The following is a 23,092-nucleotide window of genomic DNA, read 5'->3' as shown; positions in this document are numbered from 1 at the left end:
TTTCATCTTCCATGTGCAGCTGAAACTCTCTGGCTTTTACTGCTGTTTGCTCTCACTGTACTGTATACAATTTACAGCAAATATACCTGAACTGCAATAAACCCTGTCTGACAATATCACATTTACAATTTGCGAGGGAGGTAGAAAAGTAATATATTGCAGTCAGTAAACAGCAGTGTATTATGGTGTTATTAGAATAAATCAGAGTATAAGGCACTGTTGTAATGCTTCAGCTAGAATCTGGACACTTCACTTCACATTTCACAAAGACAGAAACACAATTAAAGCACTGCTCTGATGTGTGCTATTTCATACTTTATATCTCATCTCTTCTTCTCTTCTCTTCTCTTCTCTTCTCTTCTCTTCTCTTCTCTTCTCTTCTCTTCTCTTCTCTTCTCTTCTCTTCTCTTCTCCTTTTCCCTCCTACTTTCTCTCTCTCTTGTCATCGACTTCCTCTTCTTATTTATCTTTCTATTCTTTGATTTTTAGCAACTTTTCTCAAACTTCCTCTTCTACCTCTTTCTCTTGTCTTTTTTCTCATATTATTCTCATACTTTACTCATACTATTTTCTTGTCAGCTTCCTCCTCTTTCTTTTCTCTTTAAATGTCCTCATTATGTCTTCCTTCCTTCCTTCTCTTTTAATTGTCTCATCTTGTCTCGTCTGTTTGTCCTCTTCATTTTATTTCATCTTACCTCTTGCTTTCCCTTCCCTTCTCTCCTCTCTTCTCATCTGGTCTGACCTCTTGATCTTTTCTTTGCTCTTTGACATCTTGTCTCTTTCTCCTTTCTCTCATATCTTCTCTTTCTCATCTTGTGTCTTTCGGTTTCTCCTCATCTTGTATCATCTCTCCTCTTTATTTCTACACTCCTATCTCGTATCTCTCCATCTGAAGTCCTGCGGCCACTGGAGTGTCTTTCCCACAGAAAACAGTGGTCAATGTCAACCAATACATGATCAATAAGGACATGTAGCTCTCTGTTGATACTCTCTCTCCCATTTGCCTGTGCACACACACAATGCTGCATTTGGTGTGTGTTTACAGCTGAGGTATGTGTTTACAGTGCGCGTCTGCTTCCCTGAATGTTGAATATGGATATTTATTTTAGTTAAACTCTTAAGATCTGACCTTTCCTTCTTTTCTTTCCTGCTCTCTTTCTCTCTCACTCACTCACTCTCAGGGAGTGGTCATTTACATATGGCCTAATTCTGAAGAGAAAAAAAAAAGAAATTTAATGATGTTCAGTGTTCATTTACCTCTCTAGGGTTGTAAAGAGAGAGAGAAAGAGAGAGAGAAGCATTGGCATTAATTAATGATGGTAATATTGCAAATGGGTTCCAGGGTCCCAGCATCACTGCAAACATTTAAAACATAATAGTAATTTTTAAACTTTTTTAAAGGGTGGTTTGTGCTTTAACACACACACACACACACTTTATAGAAATATATTTTTCTACATAAACAAAAGAGACAGTTTTAATATAAACAAACAATGTTGCACAGCAGACTGCGAGGAATTATAACAACACCCAATGGTTTGTCCTAAATCTGTGCAGTATGACGGTGGCAGTGGCTTATTTATTTCTGTGTCAGGTTTTGGAGCAGCTGTGCCGGCTGCAGGTGTAAATGCAGAATTTCGGTCCTCTAAAAGCACAAAGCATGATCTCTGCTCACAAACGCTGGATGACTGCATCCATACCCTCCAAAATGACATTTCAGCACCCTCAGCACTCAACCTAGCCATAGTTAGCGAATTTGAAATGCTCAAGAGGATGTGGACAGGCTCACCTGTTTCTCTGGTATTTTAGAGATGAGGATGTACTTGACTTAATAGTTACAGTGTGGCTCACAGGAAAAGTGATTATGTTATTCACTCTAGAACAGCTCTCTACAATTCAATAGAACTGAACTGAATAAAACGGAACTTCAAAGAGTAGGCAAGATAGAGAAAGAATGATTTTTGCTTAGAGGAAATTTTAATGGGTTTTTATGTTATGTTCTAAAAGAGTCTTACTGTCACTCTTGGCTCCATTAAAAACATTCTCTCTTCATAAAGTATCAAATGATGAAAAGAGGAACAGCAGGAGAGAATTTAGGAGAGTTTTTTTTTCTGATTTTAGCCCCCCCACCCCCTCTCTCTTTCTCTCTTTCAGATACAGTCACAAAACACCTGCTATCAAAAATGACACACACACAGACACACACACACACACACACACAAACAGACACAGATTGGCATTCTTTCTCCATCCAGCTGCCGGTACATTGCCACCTCTTAGATTTTCCTCATTGTTGTGAACACATTAATTAAAGACATTAATTGATTAGGAAATAAAACGGTCATTAAAAATGAACTTTGTTATCGTTCCACCCTGTTGAGTGTCCACGGAGTGACTCTCTCTCTTTACTGATGGAGCGCATGCTGGGAGTGGGTGTGTAAGAGCTTTCTACCTGCTGGGTGCTGGGATTTTCGACTCTTTTGTTCCCCTCTTGGCTTGCAGTTTTTCATAATTGACTTTCCGTGACAATTTGGTTAATTTGGTGAGTGGTACAGCATTTGAGTATGGTGTTATATTGTGAGAATGACACATTTTTTCTCTGTTATTGTTGGAGTAGGATGGCAGTTTGGTTTTGACAACTTACTATGGTCAAATACTACATTATTGAGGTTTTATTCTATCAATATTATTATTACTACTGCATTACTATTATTTTATTTTATTGTTTTGTTTTATTATCATTTTTTTCTTTGAGGACCAGAAATGGGCAATTATCACTAAATATGTAACACAATAATGATTTTCTTTTTCATTACCTAATGGAAATATGTACACATGCACAATTTGCAGATTTAGACATTTATTTTATTTTTAGATTTCATTGATTGATTTTGATTTGTTTATTTGTATTTCTTTATTTTTGAAGATTATTGGGTAAGCACACCTTTATAGCTTCACTGAGTGATACCCAATTATGATTAATATGCAATAGACCAATTAGAAAGAACACAGTTTTACATGTTTTATAAATAACTCAATCTTTCTATGGTCTGAACTCATTTTTTAACTAATGAACTATTTTTAAGGTTTGTACTGTCAGTGCAAAGTCATCAATAAATAAGAATTTATGCTGCTATTGTTAAAACCCCACATTGTCTAGGTCCTTTCAAAACATTTGGAGGGCACTGCATATGCAAATGCACTCTTCATATGTCAAATGAGCAACAGTGCTTTGTTGAGTCATGGCTGGTTAGCTTCAGTAATTAACCCTTGCTGGTAGATGCTCTAACTGCGCATGTATTTTCAGTTGGTGGCCATTCAAATGTAACCTGACAAAATATTTTTTTTTACTACAGCATAGAAACCATCAAAATTTAATTATATTGTTTTAGATGTTTCAGCCTTTAGCCTAAAAAATAATCTACACATGTACATGAACATAGACATTTCTAGCTACACAAGCATGATTTTGTATGTTGTTGTATTCAGAAATGCATTAGACCTCATTTTATAGTGCACAAAAATATCAGTCACAAAAATATAAGTTATTAGTGTAAGTTTCTTCTTTTGCAGTCTGTTTTCGCTTTCAGGTGAACCACTGTCATAGTAGAGCAACATTTTGATGGAAATTTTACTGACCAAGTTAGTTAAAGTTCATTTATTTAACAGCTCACCAGTAGCATCTCCAGTTTTAATGAGGTTTGTTACCGTCAGACCAACGCAAGAGCACAGGTGAAGGTCTCCATGAAATCAAATTATTTTATAATAGTTTATTATAAACAATTTATCTTTGCACAGTATTATTTATTATTTAATTTAATTATTTTTTTTATGGTCAAATCGCTGGGTAATAGAACTAGTTTCAATCCCTCTCATCCAGAAACCTGTCTCTCTCATGAAACCATCATCCATTAGATTGCAATGCTCACTTTCCAGTCAATCCAATCAATTTCTCATGAACAAAATTAAGTCTTGCTATACATTTATCTCGTTCAATATGCCGTTTCACTTGATATACATCAAAATAGAGAAGAAAAGTCTTAACAAAGGTTTCATGCCGGCTTAAAGTATGTCCACCCAAATTATTCATCCAAGCACTCACACCGTTCGTGTACTTTATAAAGGTTGATTTTGCAATGTTTCTGGTCTCCAGGTTGCATACTTTATATAGTTTTCACAGGTATATTAAAGCTTCTCGTCTCACACAGCCTGTGGGTTTCCTGTTGAGTTGAATATAGTTTGCAGTGCAATGCCCAATCCTATAATAAGCCTGCTTTACAGTGTGTCAGGTTCACAAAACAATCTGTTCTGAAATGTGCCGCACTAACCACTGAAGAAAGGTTCTGGGTTAAATACTGTACAACTCAAGCTCTATCAACAGCATCTGTGGCACGCTGTTGAATACCACAGAAAATAATTTTGACTCATACCTCAGTGTGTAATAACCAACAAATAACAAAAAATCACTAAATATTTTTAATACTTAGATATGTTCTGTATTTTCTGATAAAGGTTTTTTATGATTCCCTCTCATTCCCTTTCTCAGAAGAAAAAGAGAAACCAGACTTGTCTTCTCACCATGAAGATGTCCAAGCAAGCAAGCAGCTAACCAGAGTTTAGAGGACTGTGGGGAATGGGTGTCTGCGGTTACAATGACAGAGTCTGAAACCTGAGATGGGAGGCCCACATGGCAATGTGGTGGAGAGGAGAAAATAAACAGTCAGGAAAAGGTGAGAGTGTGTGCAGTTTAACATCTGAATTTAATGGATGAAGAATAGTCTGTTTTGAATGATGTACTGTAGGGTGGGACGTGTTAAGAGAAGCGGGTGTTGATGACAAGCTGTTACAGGTGCCTGATGAGAGGATGACAAATGTTAGACTGATGTGTCAGATCTTTCTAAAGTGGGGGAATAAGTTATTCTCTGTGAATGAGACTGATTTTTTTCTTAGCAAACCCAAAACTTAAGACGTTAGATCTTTTCTTTCTAAATTAAAAAAAGAAAAGAAGTTGTATACATATTATTAATGGCTTGGCTATAGCAGTTTGAGGTTCTGAGTATTGAATAATTCAAATGTGTAATGCTTATGGTCATTATTTGTTTGAGAGAATAATGTGAGATTAATCAAGATAAATTAATATGAATATTTCTTTACATATAATAATTCACAAATGTCACAATGGGTAAATCATGATGTGCCAGGCTAATAATATGTATTCTAAGACATTATAAGTCAAGAAACTTTTTATGAATGCACTGAGTTTGCCATTTTGATTCTGCATCTGGGTTTATTTATTCTGGATGTGCATATCTCTCATTTTTGGTTTCAATTATGAAATTTTATTGCAAGCTTTTTGCCTTACAAACATCTGACAGTGATAAGATGAGGATAAACAGACATAAACAACAAGCAAGAGGAAAGACCATATATGGCTTTAAATCTTAACTTTGCATTTTTTTCCATTCTCTGTTTCTTTCCTTTTGTCCTTATACTATCAAATCCCTTTGTTATGGTGGTTTTACTTAGAGGATCTGCAATCGTAAATGGGCTCAGAGACAGAAGCAAATGAGCTCTGGTTTCAGAGCTCATTAATTTAAAATGGAATACTTTTCCTGCAAGTTGGAGTAGTTTTTCTGCAAGAAACCCACAGTGATCAGAGTAATGAGGTTTACTGGGGATTGTGGTGAGAGAGGGGTTATGTTCTCTGTCAGGGCTGTTATATTAGTACAGGTGTAGCTTTGTTGGTTCGCACAGCTTTGAGGGTGAAAATCGTGTCCAAGAATGATTTGAACCAAGGCGTTTACTAGTACTGTGGGCGGCGCTGCCATGTTCACTTTATTTTAGGATCTGGGTATTTACTAAGCTGGCCCACGTTTGAAGAAACTTCGATCAGAGGACATTATGCTAATGAGAGTTGACTGGAATTGTACTGCTGCTGCTGATATATATATATAAAAAAAGACATCTGTTTTGTCCAACATTATAGCACTGCTAGATAAAACCAATTAGTTAAGCAGTCCACCTGGGTGAAATTCTCAGAGGGCGGAGCTGCAAGGCTGGACAGATTTTATACCCCATATAGCACACGAAATAAAGTGTGTAGCGCTGCTATAACTCCTGATCCTCTCTTGGATCATAAGAAGATCGCCGTTGATTACGCATTATGCAGTGTAATAAAACCTACTTTTGGCATTTTAATGCAAAATTCCTACAGAGCAAAATAAGCTATGACAGTGAGAAGGCTCAGATATTGGTGTATTATCTCCAGTAGTCATCTTGTTAAACACAAAGTATCAAAATGAATATAAAGAGTCATGAGAGTTATGTTTTTGCAGTCAAGGGCAAAAGGCTGTTGCGGAGCAGGCTGCACTTGTTGAAGAGAAGCATCAGCTAGGCTTGTACTGGAAGATATAGTGCTGCAGGTCGTAGTTAGGGCACGCTACACCCACGTTAGAGACATTGATAGGCCAACAACATTTTTCTTTAATTTGGAATGCGAGACTAGTCAGGAGAAGCAGATGCTGTGCCTGAAGAATAATGAAGGCATTGTCATCTCCATCTGCTATGCTCAAGCTCACTGTTGAATATTATTCTGACCTGTATACTGTTGATGAATCAGACTCGCTGTACAGAGCTGAACTGTTCCAGCAAACTGCTGGAAAACATCACCGAAGTTACACAAAAAAAGCAATCATAGACTGTTTGCATCCAGCCTAAGGACAATGGCTTTGCCTTGGAATGTTAGAAATATTTCCTTAACATATCAGAAATTACTATTTTGAATGTCTTGTTCTAAACAAAGGTCTTGTGTTGCAGACATACTGGAGACTGGTATTGCTGTTTGTTGGATACAAGATTCTTTACCAAAATTTCAGTAGTCTCAGACAGCACACCTGCAGACCAGCCACTAACTGTCTGATGCAAAGGACTACTGCACACAAACTGGAAAAGACTTTCTCGATCTAGTAAGATCTAATCTGATTGGCTGGTTTTATTAAAGGTGCTGTATGTAAGTTTTTGACTCTACTAAATCATAAAAATACCATAATATGTTTGCAGATATTTAAGAAACATGCTAAGTTAACATACTTGTTTATCTGAAAAACAATGCTACAGTCAGGTTTCTCTTTTGAAAAGTGCGAGTTCCAGGCCGGAATGTCGATCTCTGTTTTGGTTTGTGACACCTTTAAGTCAAGTCGCCTGCATGCCTGTAGCCAGGTATTTTTCTGAGGTGTACTTTGTGAAATAATTGCCCAATATAGTATTTATTCTTCCTTCGTGCTGCAAAGATATTGCACAGCACCAAGATTAAACTTAAACATCCTCATCTGAGCTGCCTCAGCCGTCTGGGACAGTCACCGTTTGTCAATGTCAAAAAATATTTGTGATGACAAATCAAATCTAAGTAGGCGGGCTTATGTTCACTGAAGATGCATAGCTCAAATTTCACTGCGACGCTTCAGTTAGCGGCTATAAAGTGCAGGATAAGATGTAGCCAAACATTTCATATCTGACAGCTGTTTTATAGAAATGCTAAATGGCTGACAAAAATATTAAGGAATGCAAACTAATAAACTTGTCTAATTTATCCATTTTGAATTGACGTGATTCAATGTGATTCGGCTGTCAATGTAAAGGAACAAGAATCAATATTAACAAAGCCATTTTCATCATATATTAGGCATATGATTAATAATCAATGGGCACATATTGTGAATTTATTGAACTCAATTATGCAGCTTTCCTGGTAGCCTTCAGTAAAGTAACGTGTTTAATAAAATTATTCATAAAACATATAAATATCAGGCGATCATTTGTTTACCTTGTTCACTGTAAAAAAAATTCAGACCTCTCCAAATCAAAATTTTCTACTGACTGATCACATCTAAATGTTTCAGTTGGCCTAATTGAATTTGTGTGAATTGAAGATCACATCTAAATGTTTCAGTTGGCCTAATTGAATTTGTGTGAATTGAATTTCAGAAATTTAACTAGGCCAATTGAAAAATTTAGACGTGACCAGTCACTAGAAAATATTGTTGAAGAGGTTTTCATTTTTTTTTAAGTGCCTGCATTTATATACTGCTTTATATAATACAGATTGTGTCAAATCAGCTTTACAGTGTTAAACAGGGAAAAAAAGTGTGTGCTGATAATACAAAAGGACAATAGAAAACAGTCAGTTTATCATTGTTGATTCAGTGATGTCATCATCCAGCTCAGTTCAGTTCTCTTCCTGTAGTGTCTGTACAGTCAAGTCATCAATGTTGCCAGAAATTGTGTCCCCAACTAAGCAAGCCAAGGGCAACAGTGGCAAGAAACCAAAACTCATGGTGTGGTTTAATTCCAGGCTCCAACACACGTCAGATTGAGCAGAGGACCCGTCTGGTTCTCGTGGTCTTGTGCCTATGGTCAACGAGGTCTTCACAGGGGACCTCTCTCTAGGGCTCGTCTAGTTGACATGGTCGACATGATACAGTGACCTCGGAATAAGAATAAAACAGACTAATATTAGCGTAGATGCCATTCTTCTTTTTATGAGTCTGTCTGAAAAGTAAAAGTTACTTGTCTGATGCAGTGAGTGCTTGTTAGGGTCAAATAATCACATGATTTGTTATAGTTTATAAGTGGTTTGTAGTTTTTTCGTTTAACAAATTCTTAATTGACAATTTTGCGACAACCTAATGTTCATCAGTGTTAATTATGATGAATGTTATATTTTAGAGACAATGCAGCACTGACTGTAAAGAGCAAGTGACAGTTCCATCAACTGACAAGAAACTCGCTTACACTGATCCTAGGCTAGCGGATGATGTTGGGCCCTGGTGTCCATGCATTTATGGTTTGGGAAGGGTTTCATCTCATGGGTCAGACCTCACTAAACCCTTACCAAAAAGTAGTATACTTCAAGTTTATTTTATTGTGTACACTTAAGTAAAGTTCAAGTATATTTTATAGTATAAAGTATACTTTATGTAGCAAGTATACAAATATCAGTGTTCTAGTAGTATACTTGTAAGTGTACTGTTTCAATACTCCTTGGGAGCAAATTGGCCCACTTTCTAGTATATAAAAGTATACTTTTAAGTATACTTTAAGTATAACAGTAGAAAACTTTAAGTACACAACTAGTTTACCTTTATGTTTGTAGTTTGTACTGCAATTATACTAAAAGTGAACTTATAGATATACTGACAGTTTACTAATTAAATACTTTGTACACTTTGAAGTATAGTCTCAGTAAACTACTATTTTAGTAGTTTTATACTGCAAGTATACTCATAAGTTTTCTTTAAGTGAACTTTACATCATACTTAAAGTATACTACTATGTCCCTATTTAGGCTTTAATTTGTATAGATTTTGTTATATGAATATCTGAACATACAAAACATCCAAAGAAAGAACAGGGTATCTGCTTGTAAACTAAAACATTTTATTCTAGCTTCATGCATTATTAAACACTTTAATGTGGGTAAGTTTCATCAAAAAAATAAATAAAGAAATAACATTTTGAACAAAAAACTTAAAAAAGTCTATGAATTGGATTCAGAATGATAATCAAAATGTAGATGGAGTCGATCAACACCCTAAAGCTTGACTGTAATTATTACCTCTTCATCGGTCTACATTTTATTCCATAACGTTACAGTTTTGATGCTGTTTCATGTCAGATGATCATGTTAGATTGCATGTGTTAATATCTGTTGTTCCATTTTCTTCTTCACTTGTGTTTTTTGGAAATTCTGTAAAGAAGATGTGTACTAGCGCCCTCTACTTTATAACAATGAAAACACGGATTCTAGGAGCACAAGTATAGCTCAAATATATTTAGACTTTTTGTAAGTATAAGTCAAGTATACTTAAATGTCATTTTAAGTATATTTCTGAGGATTACATAATGCCCATTTCTGAGAAGTACATAAAAAGTAAACTAAAAGCATACTTTCCTATTTTTAGTTTAAAAGAAGTATACTAATAGCACACTTGAATAAACTTCTTTTTCTTAAGGGAAGTCCCACTTTTTATGAATATGAAGGGTTGGTATATTATTATTATAGCCAGGCTCAGTATATTATAGTTATCTTTATGGACAGCATTAAGACAGATGAATGAGACATTGTCTGGTTTACCACCGACATTTTGTGGCACAGATATCAAAGCAAGGTGTTTTAGATAGCAGATGTAAAAAAAAAAAAAAAAAAATTCCATGTACAAGTACACCTTCAAGTTCTAAGCATCAGGGATAGACCTGCCAAAATACAGGCTAATGATCTCCAGTGGTGGATTACAACAAGAGGCAAAAGTTAGAAAAGGAAACAGGAGCACATAGAACCAATGTTCTCTGTAAAAGAAGGAAGTCCAAGCAATAGTTTTCTGTCTATTTTTGAATGTGGCAGACCACAGCCCATGCTTCAGTTGTTAAATGTGTGGTGTGAATTGGGACTGTGTGATGTTTTTACATTAATGTGATTTATTCATGGGCCCAAATACAAGTTCATTAGAAATAAAATAGATGTACTGCTTAAAAGTTTCTGTATGGGCGAGCAAGGTTGGCTGTAAGGCTGTCTGGAAAAGCAAAGATCGATGGCTGGTCTGTTAAAGCCACATCACTGACTCTGAGGGAACTGATCTTCTGCCTAGACTAATGGGTTTGAATGTTGTTTGAATATATATGAACAGTGTGTGTCTCCATTAATTTTTTTTTTTTTTTTTTTTTTTTGCATTTTATTGATGTTCATTCCAGACATTGGCAGATGAGGAAACATCTGGTGCAAAATCCAACATCTTACTATTCGTTATTGGCAGGAGATGAACATGACATTTTCACACCAGTGCCCTTTAGAAGGAATAGATGTGTAACTATATATTCTTTATTACAGTAATGAACACTAAAGTATGGAAGCCTTATTCTACTATGGAATAAAAAAATAAAAAAAGGTAATTGCAACTTTTTATCTCACAGTTCAGACTTTCAGACTACGTAAGTCAGAACTGTGAAAATTCTTTTTTTGCAATTCTGAGTTTACATCTTGCAATTCTGAGTTTATATGACAAAATTCAGACTTTCCCCTCAGAATTCTGAGTTTGCATCTTGAAAAAAAAAAATAATAATAATTTTGTTCCCACCACAGAATAAAATTTAAGAAAGATCTTATCTCACAATTCTAACTTTGTTTCTCACAACTGCAAGTTTATATATCACAATTCAGTCTTTAGTTCTAAAAAAATTGTGAGTTTTAAACCCGCAACTGCAAGTTAACATTTCCCATTCCCTCATAATTCTTATAATACATATCACAATATTCAACAAATATCACTCAATATCTTAAAAGATGTGTAAAAGATTTGTAAAAAATTATAAGACGGGTTTCCATATTGAAGTTTATGTAATAGAAAAGGGTTCTATAATAAAGAATCCAGCAATTCTTGTTTAATGTCAAGTTGTTGTGAAGAAAAGAAATATTTAGCATGCACTGAAATCATATTAATAACCTGCTGATACTGATATCCTAAAGTTATAGCCAATAAATAAATTATTTAGAAATACTTAAAGAATAAAAATACAAAAAATATATATATATTTGCTAAAGATTACATTTAATAGTGCTATTAATTTTTTTAAACTGTAATTTAAGTGAGCAGTAAATCTGAATCTGTAGGTCTACTTAATCTAAATGTAATGTAGAAATGCACAAATAAATATTTAATATCAGCTGTAGCAAGTAGCATCCTGGAGACCAGTTTAGAAGTTTAACATGAGAGGAATGAGATGTTTAAAAAGTGCTCAAATTTCATTTTCTCTGGTATTGCTTGAGGGTTAGATATCTTCAGCTTCGGTTTAACACAACCTTTTTAAACAGTGCAGTTTTGATTATGCAAAAATGAAAATGCTAATTTTGTTAGCCATAGCAACAGTGAAATCTCCAATCTTTTGATTAGCATGGAAAGAAAAGACAAGCTTAGGGAGAAAAAGACTGTTCCTATGATTTAAAAACCTTAACATTTACATTTTTACATGAGAAGAAATTAGTTTTGAGGCGAGGGATTGTTTGACTGCCGGTGATGAGAATGATTCTTGCCACATTGTACGGGAAGTAAGTGCTTTAATTGGACGGAAAACATCGGGAACATTGAGCCTCACTATTTGTTAATGAGATCCTACATGACAGAACCATCATTATAATCAAGATGAAGGCCATGACGGGGCTAAAGGCAGGAGGAACATCAACCTTTCTGAAAAGATGTCGTCCAGACACAAGCATGCACACAGTCAAAAACAGGCCAACCGGTTTTGATAAGAGAGCTAATTATGTGTCATTGACCTTAATGGCCACTTGGCCCATTCATCTCTGTCTGTCTCTTGCTTGTCCCCTTCTCTTTCCCACTTTTTCTCATATACTGCAATATTTTTAGATCATGCTGCTTTATACAGTTATTATTAACACATCAACTATAATTTTTCCTCAGTGCAGAGTGTTAGAGATGTCTACAGTGCTTAAACACTTCTCCCAGGATATTTCTATCAGCAATTATCATTAGAAATCATCAGTGATCATCAGTGAGTGCAGTGCATCTATATGTTTATGAAATGTTTTTTTAGAATTAGTTTTTTATTTAAACATGCATGCATCAGAGACAATCAAACACCTTCAGATAAATGATTTTTAATTTTAGAATATAATAGTACATAATGGACTTAGTGGAAGTTTTTAAAGTGTTTAAAACTTCTTTAAAAACAGCTTGGTGTTTTTAAAGAACTATTTTTCTTTAAAAATAGTTGCTGAAAAAAGTATGTGGATTTATACAGTCATAAAAGTAATAAAATTTGATAGTATCAAAATAGTGGACAAAAAAATGCTTACATAACACTGTAAATGAGAGATTTTCATGTTTTACTGAGCATACCATGTCTCACAGTGGTTAATGGAAAACTTAAGTGAACCCTGGATATAATAACTGATTGACCCTCCTTTGGCAGCAGTAACCTCCATAAACCGTTTCTTGTAATTGTGGATCAGATCATGAGGAATTTTGCACCATTCCTTTCATTTCAGTGATGTTCTTGGGGTGCCTGGTGTAAATCGCTCTGCTGAGGTCACACCAAAGCATCTCAATCAGGTGGAGGTGAGGAGTCCACCTGACTGAGCAGAAGGCATATTTACTGTTGCTGATTTACTCCTGTGCTCTGAGTCTTTGTTCCATTGCATCACCAAACATCTGTTGAGCTTCAGTTGGTGGACAGATGGCCTTATGTTCTCCTGCAAAATGCCCAGATAAACGTGGGAATTCATTTTTCTGTCGATGATAGCAAGACACAGCAAATTACCTCCACCATGGCCCCTCCAGAGATTTGAAGTTTGGATGTTGATATTTTGTGCCTTTTTTTCCCACCTCTATATATAGCGTTTTTTTCCCCAAACAACTTTTCATCTGTCCACAGAATGTTTTGGCAATAGTGCTCTGGGACATCCAGATGCTGTTTAGTTAACTTAAGACATGCAGCAGACCCCCCCTCCCACCCACCCCCAAGACAGTGCTTGATTGTTTCATTTTTTGCTAGACACCCACTCCTAGAGTAGATCCCAGTGCTGAACTTCGTCCATTTATAGATAATTTTTCTTAGTAATGACTGAACATCAAGTATTTTAGAGATGCTTTTGTAACCCTTTCTTTTAACCCTTTCTTAATTACACACGTTCAAATTAATTAAAATAACATGACCAAACAAAAAAGCGAATAAAAACCCCAGTGAAAAAAAAAAGCAGCCCACATTTTGTCCGCCCACCCAACAAGTTTTACTGTAAGCAACTGAAGGCCATTGGCCGGGGCCTATGTTTTAACTACCCAAAACTAAACCCAAATCTCCCCAAGACATCAAAATAAAAAGTACTGGCCCTTATGACATCACAAATCCCTCAATATCCAAACAAGGCATTGTCTCTATCTGAGATGAATCATATTTAGGCAGTACAATTATATATATATTTTTTTTTTTGGTATGGGGGCAGGGTGACTAACATCTTCAGTCATGTCTCATTGATTGGACTCAGGTTAGCTGACTCCTGACACTAATTAGCTTTTGGACAAGTCATTAGCTGAGAGATTCTCCTCTCCTTTTCTGCCCTGCACTGCGAATGTTGGTGTGTTCAATTTCAAGACATAAAAATGTATCATTTGTCCATTGTTTTATTGAAGAGCAAATCAAATTTTATACAAAAATCCATAGAAACTCAAGGGTTTACATACTTTTTCCTGCAACTGCCCCAATTTAGTTACTGTATGTCTGCAAAAACCGGTATTGGTACGATCCATGACATGTTTCCAAAGTATTGAATGATTCTGCACTGGAGATTGACTGTATCTGTTTTAATAAGTGTTTTATATAGAAACTTAAACCTCATCCATTGGTGCTGATTCTGTGGGTTCATAGTAATGCATGTACTGCTTTTTTGATACATTAATAAAATTCATAAGTAAATATTCTAAAAGAACAGTGGACCTAAAAGTTTATTTTAGCCACGCACAATATAGGCAGATAATAACCTCATTGATATTCAACAAGAACACGTTCATCGTAGTTCTTAGGAAGGCACAGACTGTTACTGTCTATAACAGTCTGGGACTGTTAACAGTTGCTGAGCACACAGTGATCAGAAAACCTTGACCTTGCTGTACAGATCAATCAAACCTCCCACATAATAGAAGCTCTATAGTCAAACTCTATAGTTGTCTAGACAGTTTGTGTCCTTGGTTTCTGCAGCTTTACCACTGACTGAAACCCCGTCCCTCTTGCAAGTATTCGTAGATGGTTTTAGTGTATCGGAGAGACGTTGAAAGTCACTTTCAACAGTGTAAAGCTGAATTCCAGTTCTTCAAGTGCTCAAGATTGCCTTATTTTTTGCAGTCAGTGTTTAAGTGCAGCTGTTGTGCAGCACTTCCACCAAGCTTACATAAACCATTAAACCCTTGTGTACATGTAGGTCAGGCCCTGTTGTTATCCAGGAATTTCTATAAAACTTGGCAGGGAAGCCATCAAAACCAAGTGCTTAGTCCAAAGAGAATTGCTGTGGGAATTTGCTCGCAGCATACTTTGGCAGGTTTCTGAAAACATCCACAGAACATAGCGTTGTGAAATCTGTGCTATGCCAATATATGAGACATGAACATTATATAAAACCTGTCACTTTAAAAAAAAAATTTGACCAGTCTGTCAGAATCTTGTCTCACAGTGACATACTGTATGAATGGAAGTCAATGGAACAAAAAGTGTAGTGTGACCGGCCCTTTAGTGTTTCATGTTAAATAAGGTTCTATATGTTAACATTAGTTACCAGTAGGTAACATGAACAAATTTTCTATTTTTAACAGTTTAAGTATTAATAAGCATTAATGTGTTGTGAACATGAATTTACAATGACCAGGAAGGAAATGAACATTTAACTTAAACTACTGAATGTAATTTTTTTCATGATATCTAATGCATTAACTAATGTTAACTGTTGAACCATTTTGTGAAGTAATGACAATAAATAAAAATAAAAAAATCAAATAAAGAATAAAATGACAGATACAATACATCTAATAATAATACATCTAACAATACATCTAATAATAATTATAATGATAATATAATAATAACAATAAATGAATAAATACAAGTTTAAAACATTGTTGGAATCCTACTTGTATGTACCTATAATATACAAATAAATATGATATTTTGTTGTAAATGGGTTGTAAATGGGTTGCCCAGCGGTTAGGATTTCTGGTTTTCACCCAGGCGGCCCGGGTTAGACTCTCGGTATGGGAAGGTGGGCTCCTTTGGGGGAAGTTGTGGCCTAATGGTTAGAGAGTCGGACTCGTAACCCAAAGGTTGCGGGTTCGAGTCTCGGAACGGCAGGAATTGTAGGTGGGGGGAGTGACTGTACAGCGCTCTCTCCACCCTCAATACCACGACTGAGGTGGCCTTGAGCAAGGCACCGAACCCCCAACTGCTCCCCGGGCACCACAGCATAAATGGCTGCCCACTGCTCCGGGTGTGTGTTCACGTGTGTTTGTGTGTTCACTGCTGTGTGTGTGCACTTTGGATGGGTTAAATGCAGAGCACGAATTCTGAGTATGGGTCACCATACTTGGCTGAATGTCATGTCATGTCATGTCATGTCACTTTCACTTTAATTTTTAAATAACATAAAAAAAACAGGCGTGGCAGTGCTGTGCATTTAAATGCATTGCCTGTGCAGGGCATGTGCCATGTTTAAAGGATAATGTGAATTCAATATTAGATGTTCAAACTATTTTAGAATTACTAGATATTTATGAAAGTATTTTTTACCATCTTTTTCTATTTTTTTCTTATCAGATTTCTTAAACTTTTCCAGTTATATGCCATGTGCTTGTGTTATTTTCAGCCTTTCACTGTTAAATTTACTATCTGTGTCTTCTCTTTCTTTAATTCTTTAGATTATCACCCTCTTCTCCTGTTCCGCCATAGAAGATGATTTAAACATGGTCTGACATTTAAGATAAGATGTTGAATTTCTTCAGTGGGCCAAATGTAAAAGGCACAGATAGGCTTCCAGTTTATTCACTCCATCAAAATTATACCATTAGCAAGCACACACACACACGCTGAAAATTTTTCAAAAGTCTTCAGTGTCTCTCATGCAGGTAGAGGGCATCACTTGTATTAAGCACAGTTTAATTTAAAGGGATACTTCACCCAAAAATGGTGCCGGTTAATCGGCAAAACTGATCAATCGGTCATCCTCTGGTGTGGAGTACTTTTTATGATAGATGGATGCACTTTATTTTGCTTCAAATTCTGGATCCCCATTCACTGCCATTATAAAGCTTGGAAGAGCCAGGACATTTTTAATGTAACTCCGATTTTATTTGTCAGAAAGAAGAAAGTCATATACACCTAGGATGGCTTGAGGGTGAGTAAATCATGGGGTAATTTTCATTTTTGGATGAACTATCCCTTTAAAGCCAGTGTCCTTTATCCATTTTTTTTTTTTTGCCTCCTACTACTGTTGATCCACCTTTGTAATTTCCTCTCTCTCTCACACTAACACACACACAAACACACACACACAAATTATTATTAGTTCTGACTGAGTGAATGTGTGTGCATGTGTATATCAGCTGAAACACAAACTGCAGGAGCCTTAATGGCCTTTAATTAGATGGAGGAGTTTGAGATTACACGCCTGACATGGTAGGAGAACAGTGCATGCTTGTGTCAAGTTTATTTGTATGTGTGTCAAGAGGTTAGGAAGCAGATATGAGATGTTTCATAATTTTGGTTGTGCTTATCAGGATTTAGATTCTATAAATAATGAATACTGCAAGAATCTTTGTGTCACTGACAGCCATGAAGATATGTTCTCTCCAGTGGTGGTGGTTTTATATGAAAAAATATACAGCAGTTTAAACCATAGGAGGTAACAGACACTGTGGGAATAGAAAGAAAGAAAGAAAGAAAGAAAGAAAGAAAGAAAGAAAGAAAGGAAGAAAGAGAAAAAGAAAGAAAGAAAATACAGCATGGACTACTTATGATACTGTACATTCTCAGTTCTTTTGCAGTATTTTTGAAGTTTGAAAGCTTTGGTGAGTGAGAGTGAGTAAATTGTTGTTTTTGTTGTTGTTGTTGTTTTTTTAATGAAATAGTGTGAACTAGCCTTTTAACTGACACTGAATTGGATATGCAATGTTACTGCATTTAGACTAAGTAGTATAGAATTTTATTTGATTCAGCCATAACATAAGAGAGAAAAAAAGGTTGGCTTATTGTTATCGGTCAAAATTGCAACATTAGTGCATCCCTAGAAAGTTTTGTTTTACTTTACTACTGTTAGAATGTTTTAGTGCTCTGTAGACTGCAATAACTTGAAATGTTAATCGCATTAATGTTGAATTTTGTTTGTAACTTGAACGTGTTGTGATCTAGTAGTGAGTGTTTGATATATACTGTAACTTGGATATCTATACGTAATATCCAGCAAGAGGCTGGACAGATAGCTGGATCAATAAATAGGAGGAGGATTACCAGAATATGTGGTGTATTAGGTTAGGGAGTAATTCTGTGGAAAAGGCTGTTCTTAAATCAATATAGTTCCAGCGTACATGGACCATATGTATTTAAATAGATACAGGACAAATGGACTATAAATAGCTAATCAGCTGTAAAAATGGCCTCTGGTGCATCCTTGAATCTCAGAACCAATCTGAAATACAAATGAAAAATGGGATGGGTAGTTTTATGAATAATCATGACAGAACCTGTATCTTGTTATGGTTAAAAGTCATGAATTCTCTTTCTTCTGAAAGAAAACTATTAAGCTTAAAATTACTGCGAGATAATCATTAAGAGGGAAGAGAAGAGATTGCTCGTTCTCTCGGAGAGAGGAAAGCCTGAAGGAGGATTGTGTGAGGGAAATTGTGTTGACGCGAAAGGTGAAAAAGAAAGAGGTGAGAGAGAGAGATGGATGAAAAGCAGCAGTCTTCCACACATGAGGATTGTGACACTTTAATGTCACCCTTCTCTATGCCATGAAACCTCCTCATTCTCTATAAAGTTACGGCAAACCAAGTTTCAAGCAAAACAAAACTGAGATAAACTTGCCGACCTTCATTATCTATAGTGTGCTACTCTCTCCAAATATTCTGCCACTATTGGATCTCATGGTCCCTTTGTTTTTACTGTCATTTTGTGTTAAAATGAACCCAAAGCTTGGCATTTCTCTCTTTCGCTCTGCAACTATTTTTCTGTCTCTCGCTTTTTGTCTGAAATATGCTTTTAGCATTTTAACCATTATACCAAGCTAAATAATCATGAAATACACACACACACCTACACCAAACTAATAGCTAATCATTTTTATCCTGTGTGACAATTTTTTCCGGGCTGTACAAAGTCCCAAACACACTAATATCACACTTTAGCACAAAATGCACACCAACATGCAGTGTCATCACAAATATCCTGAGCATCACAATCTCCTTCATTAGATGGTTTTTCACTCTCTCTGGCCATAATTGAGAAGATAATGTAATTTACTCACTCATAGTTTTCTGAAGCTGTATGCCTTTTTTTCCTCCATGGAACAGAAAATAGGATTTTTTTTTTTTACTGACAATAAAGCAGCAATGTAGTCCATGCTAAGTCTTCTGAACTCTTGAGATAGCTTTGTGTGACTAATAAACTCTTTAGGCTTATTTGAGTCATTGTTCAATAAAAAAAAATCTCATTTGTTTATGGGCATATTCGGGCACGGTGGCATGTTGCATGGTTTTCCCATGGAGTGCTGTAGCCATGATGTCAACATCCAGAAGACTATTTTGCCATGGGTTCCTTCAAGACTCTCCTATGGGTTTTTTATAATGAGGTTTTTCAATTCATGAGTAAAGCATAACTGGATGATACTTGTACATTTTGTTGTAAACTGCACACACTCACACCCCAAATGTTGTTAGTTACTTACTGCAAACATACATTGCCTTAAAATTCTCAAGGTTCTCAATTTATATTTACCACAGACTTTATTTTACTCATAAATTGAAGACAAAAAAAAAACCTAAAAGGAAGGAATCCATTGCAAATAAGTCTTCCGGATTTTGAAATCATGGCTGTAGCATTCTATGTCTCATAAGTGGACTGGAAGCTTAATATGCTTTTATTGTATAGAAAAGTGCAGCTTAGAGATTCTTGGAAATATCTCATTTCATGTTCCGCAGAAGAAAGTAAGTCATAAGGATTAGGAATGACATGAGGGTATGAAAACAAGCAGATTTTCGTTTTTAGTTATTTAATTTTTCCTTTAAATAAGGTGCATGATATCAGGGAAACATTGTCTCTTTGAGTTGTTGTTTTTAACAGGAATCCTGGTAAATGATGTGAGACTTTAAGAAAAAGAAAGAAATATGTATGCATTCGGCCATGAATGCCTAGCTCCGTCCACTCACACATGCACGCGCAGATCAAAGAAACCGTGTCTTCTCATAAATGAGATTTTCCTCGGCCAGACCTTAATGATCCATCTCTCTCAGGTGGAGCATGATGAGAGCAGAGGACGGCAGTGGTGGAATACAGAGCAGAGCAGTGGCATGGGGCTCTCTAAAGGCTACAAACCTGAGCAATGTGCCGCATGTGGCTATTCAAACACAGCATCACAGTGGGGTGAGAAACAAACAAAATAAAAAAAAGCAATTGAAATTGTAGAGTCATACGCATATACGCACCTGTTCCTTTGACTTCGATATGGTGCAGTGACAAGCTGCTGTTTGAAATTCAATGAATTGCACCTCAGGAAAAGAATGAAAGGAAGACAGGAGAGTGAGAGATGGGAAAGACGAGAATGAGACACGAGTCACTCTAAAACACTTGTGTATCTGGCATTTGGGACCTCTTTTATGACTCTGTGTGTGTATATACTTGTGGTGTGTTTGTGTCATATGGAGGCACGGTCCTCTCTCTGCCTTTACCTTTTTTAGTCTAGTGTACACTTGTCAAATTCCAGTTCCATTTGATGTTTATACACATTCCTGCATTTCAAACAGTGGAGCGTGGCGCAAGCAACACCAAAGTAATGATTTCAATTCCCAGGAAATGCATTACCTGATCAAATGTACACTTTGAATGTGGATAAAAGAATCTACCAAATGCATAAATTAAAATGTACAGTGACCAGGTTAAAGGAACAGCATTCCATACTCTTGTAGATAAACAACCCATATTTATGTTTTTATATAAAAATACTATTTAGTAAAAACATCACACAAAAAAAAAAACTTCCACCAAACAACCAAAAAATAAAATATACAAAAATTTTTTAATAATATAAAATATTTTTTATATAGAAATGTTTTTTTTATTATTATTTTTTTTTTTTATTGCTATAATCTGGATTTTCACTTAAATTAAATTCACATCTTGGATGGAATCAGTTGAAATTGTATTCAATGCTTTTACTGAAATGACTATTAATTCAGTAATACTGACTTTTTAATCTGCATTTAGATATTTCTTTGGTAAAATTGTTGCTATCATAGTTTGTACATGACTTATTACTGAATAAAAAATAACCACTTCAAGGAGGCAGTTTTTAAATGCACATTTTGGAAATTGTGTCTTGGTGTTTCCATCCAACACACACACACTCACACACACACACACACACACACCCATACACACACACCCATACACACACACATATATATATATATATATATATATATATATATATATTTTTTTTTTTTTTTTTAAATAATGAACTACTAATAATGCATAAAAAGTGTATTTTACTGTTATCATTTTTTTTAATATTCACCTTCTTTTCAGACCATTAGTTATCAAATCCTCTGTGAACACAGCAGGTGTCATGATGATCACAGACACGGCGGTGATGCTTTAATTTAACTGAGCTCAGTTCTGGTTAAACATCGACTCGCTTACAGATCAAGTTCAGACATGACCGAATGTGATGTCTGAGTGTAATTAGTCTGTCCTGTTTCACCAGTTTGACCCATTCAGGCCATTTAGCCCACTGATTGGGAAGATTAACAAGCAAGAATAGTTGCATTTAAAGGTTAATTGACCAATCACAGCAACATGGAGACACAAATGTGACACTTACTCTAAATATTTAATGATTTTACAACTAAAATATATTTTCAAATAATTTTAAAAATGAATGATTTACAGACTTTTTGATTTCATATATATGCTAAATGGCCTGAACTCTCTTTCTCTCTCTCTCTCTCTCTCTCTCTCTCTCTCTCTCTCTCTATATATATATATATATATATATAGTTGATTTGTTTTTGCCTCCTTGAAGAAAACAGATAAAACACCCCTGGCATACATGTGTTTTTGACAGCTAGAGATGAAACGAAACTAATCTAAATGCTTTGATGTTTACTCTACGATCTAACTCGGTCATACACAGGAAGAAAATAAAGGGACTTTTTTAAATGAAAGGCTGAAAGAGCATTTGAGAGATTTGGGAGCTGATTTCTGATGGATGCTGTGTCGTGTCTGTGTGTGTATTAGTCAGCTGGTGAGGAAACAGCAACGTAATCTGAATGCTTTGATGTTTAGTCTGATCTTCCCTTTTTACAATCTCTCACACATCTAGTAATGCATTGGAAAAAGAGAGAGAGATTTTGGAAAATGAAAGTCGGAAAAGAGAGAGAAAGAGCTGAAAGAGAAGTCTGTTGGGCTGCCGGGCTCATGTTCTTTTGAAAGAATGAACTCTGCGCCTTCAAGGGCACTGTGCTATTGTTGAGAAATGCAGTCTCTTAGAAAAGGCACACATACACACACTGTACACATTCTCTCAGAGCTCCTTGTTCACATCAGTAGAACATTGCAAAGCAAAGAGAGTCATCTTTATGTGTGCAGGTTCTCATGCAGGAAGTCTCTCTGGAGCAGAGGAGCCTTTCTGGAGCTGAGAGTTCTGGTCCCGCATAAACACAAGCATGTCTTTGAATTGAGATTAACAAACAGTCTCTGCCTGATGTTCTCTTGGGATCATGCTTAGATCAACACTTACACACCCACACACACTGAGAGCTGGCATTGAACGTCTCTCCTGGCTACATAATAGGGACTGTTTTACATGCAGATGTGTTTGCGATGAGGAATTACTTGCGTATACATGGCACACGCCTGCATCAGAGTGGTCATTGCAATGTTATCACATGCTACACACATGTTCAACAGCAAACTCTTTTTCTCTAGGTCCGTCACATCATTTTTATCAATCAACAAAATTACAACAAAAATGGAATAAGGTCCTTGCAGATAAGCTGCTAGAAGAGGAGATCGATTGTGAGGTTACTGAGTTTTTCTACTTGCTAATGTATTATTCAGAACTCTTTTTTAATTAACTCTTATGAATTAAATTTTTTCCTGGTCTAAAATGAGCTTTATTATGCACAGAATATGTATTCATTGTTTCAAGAAAAGTAGAGATCCAATCTTTTAGGATGTACAGACTTGGATAAAATTAATATAAAATGAGCAGTTTCCTCAGATTCCACAAATCATGTTTGAAGTCCTTCGGTGACCAAGCTCTATATTTATG

At 35.7% G+C, this 23,092-nt stretch overlaps 1 long non-coding RNA gene across 1 annotated transcript in view; it reads left to right on the top strand.

Moving 5' to 3' along the window:
- The window catches only part of LOC122143017, a 36,018-nt gene extending 15,274 nt beyond the window's left edge, over positions 1-20,744 (top strand). Inside the window, exons 2-3 of the long non-coding RNA XR_006158922.1 lie at positions 4,547-4,730; positions 20,055-20,744. This is a non-coding gene — a long non-coding RNA (uncharacterized LOC122143017). The remainder of the gene's footprint in view (positions 1-4,546; positions 4,731-20,054) is intronic.
- The last annotated feature ends 2,348 nt before the right edge of the window (positions 20,745-23,092 follow it).

This window comes from Cyprinus carpio, chromosome A5 (genome assembly GCF_018340385.1).
Source record: "Cyprinus carpio isolate SPL01 chromosome A5, ASM1834038v1, whole genome shotgun sequence".
Taxonomy (NCBI): Eukaryota; Metazoa; Chordata; class Actinopteri; order Cypriniformes; family Cyprinidae; genus Cyprinus; species Cyprinus carpio.
The sequence above is the reverse complement of the archived record's forward strand: the minus strand, read 5'-3'. Positions and strand labels throughout refer to the sequence as shown.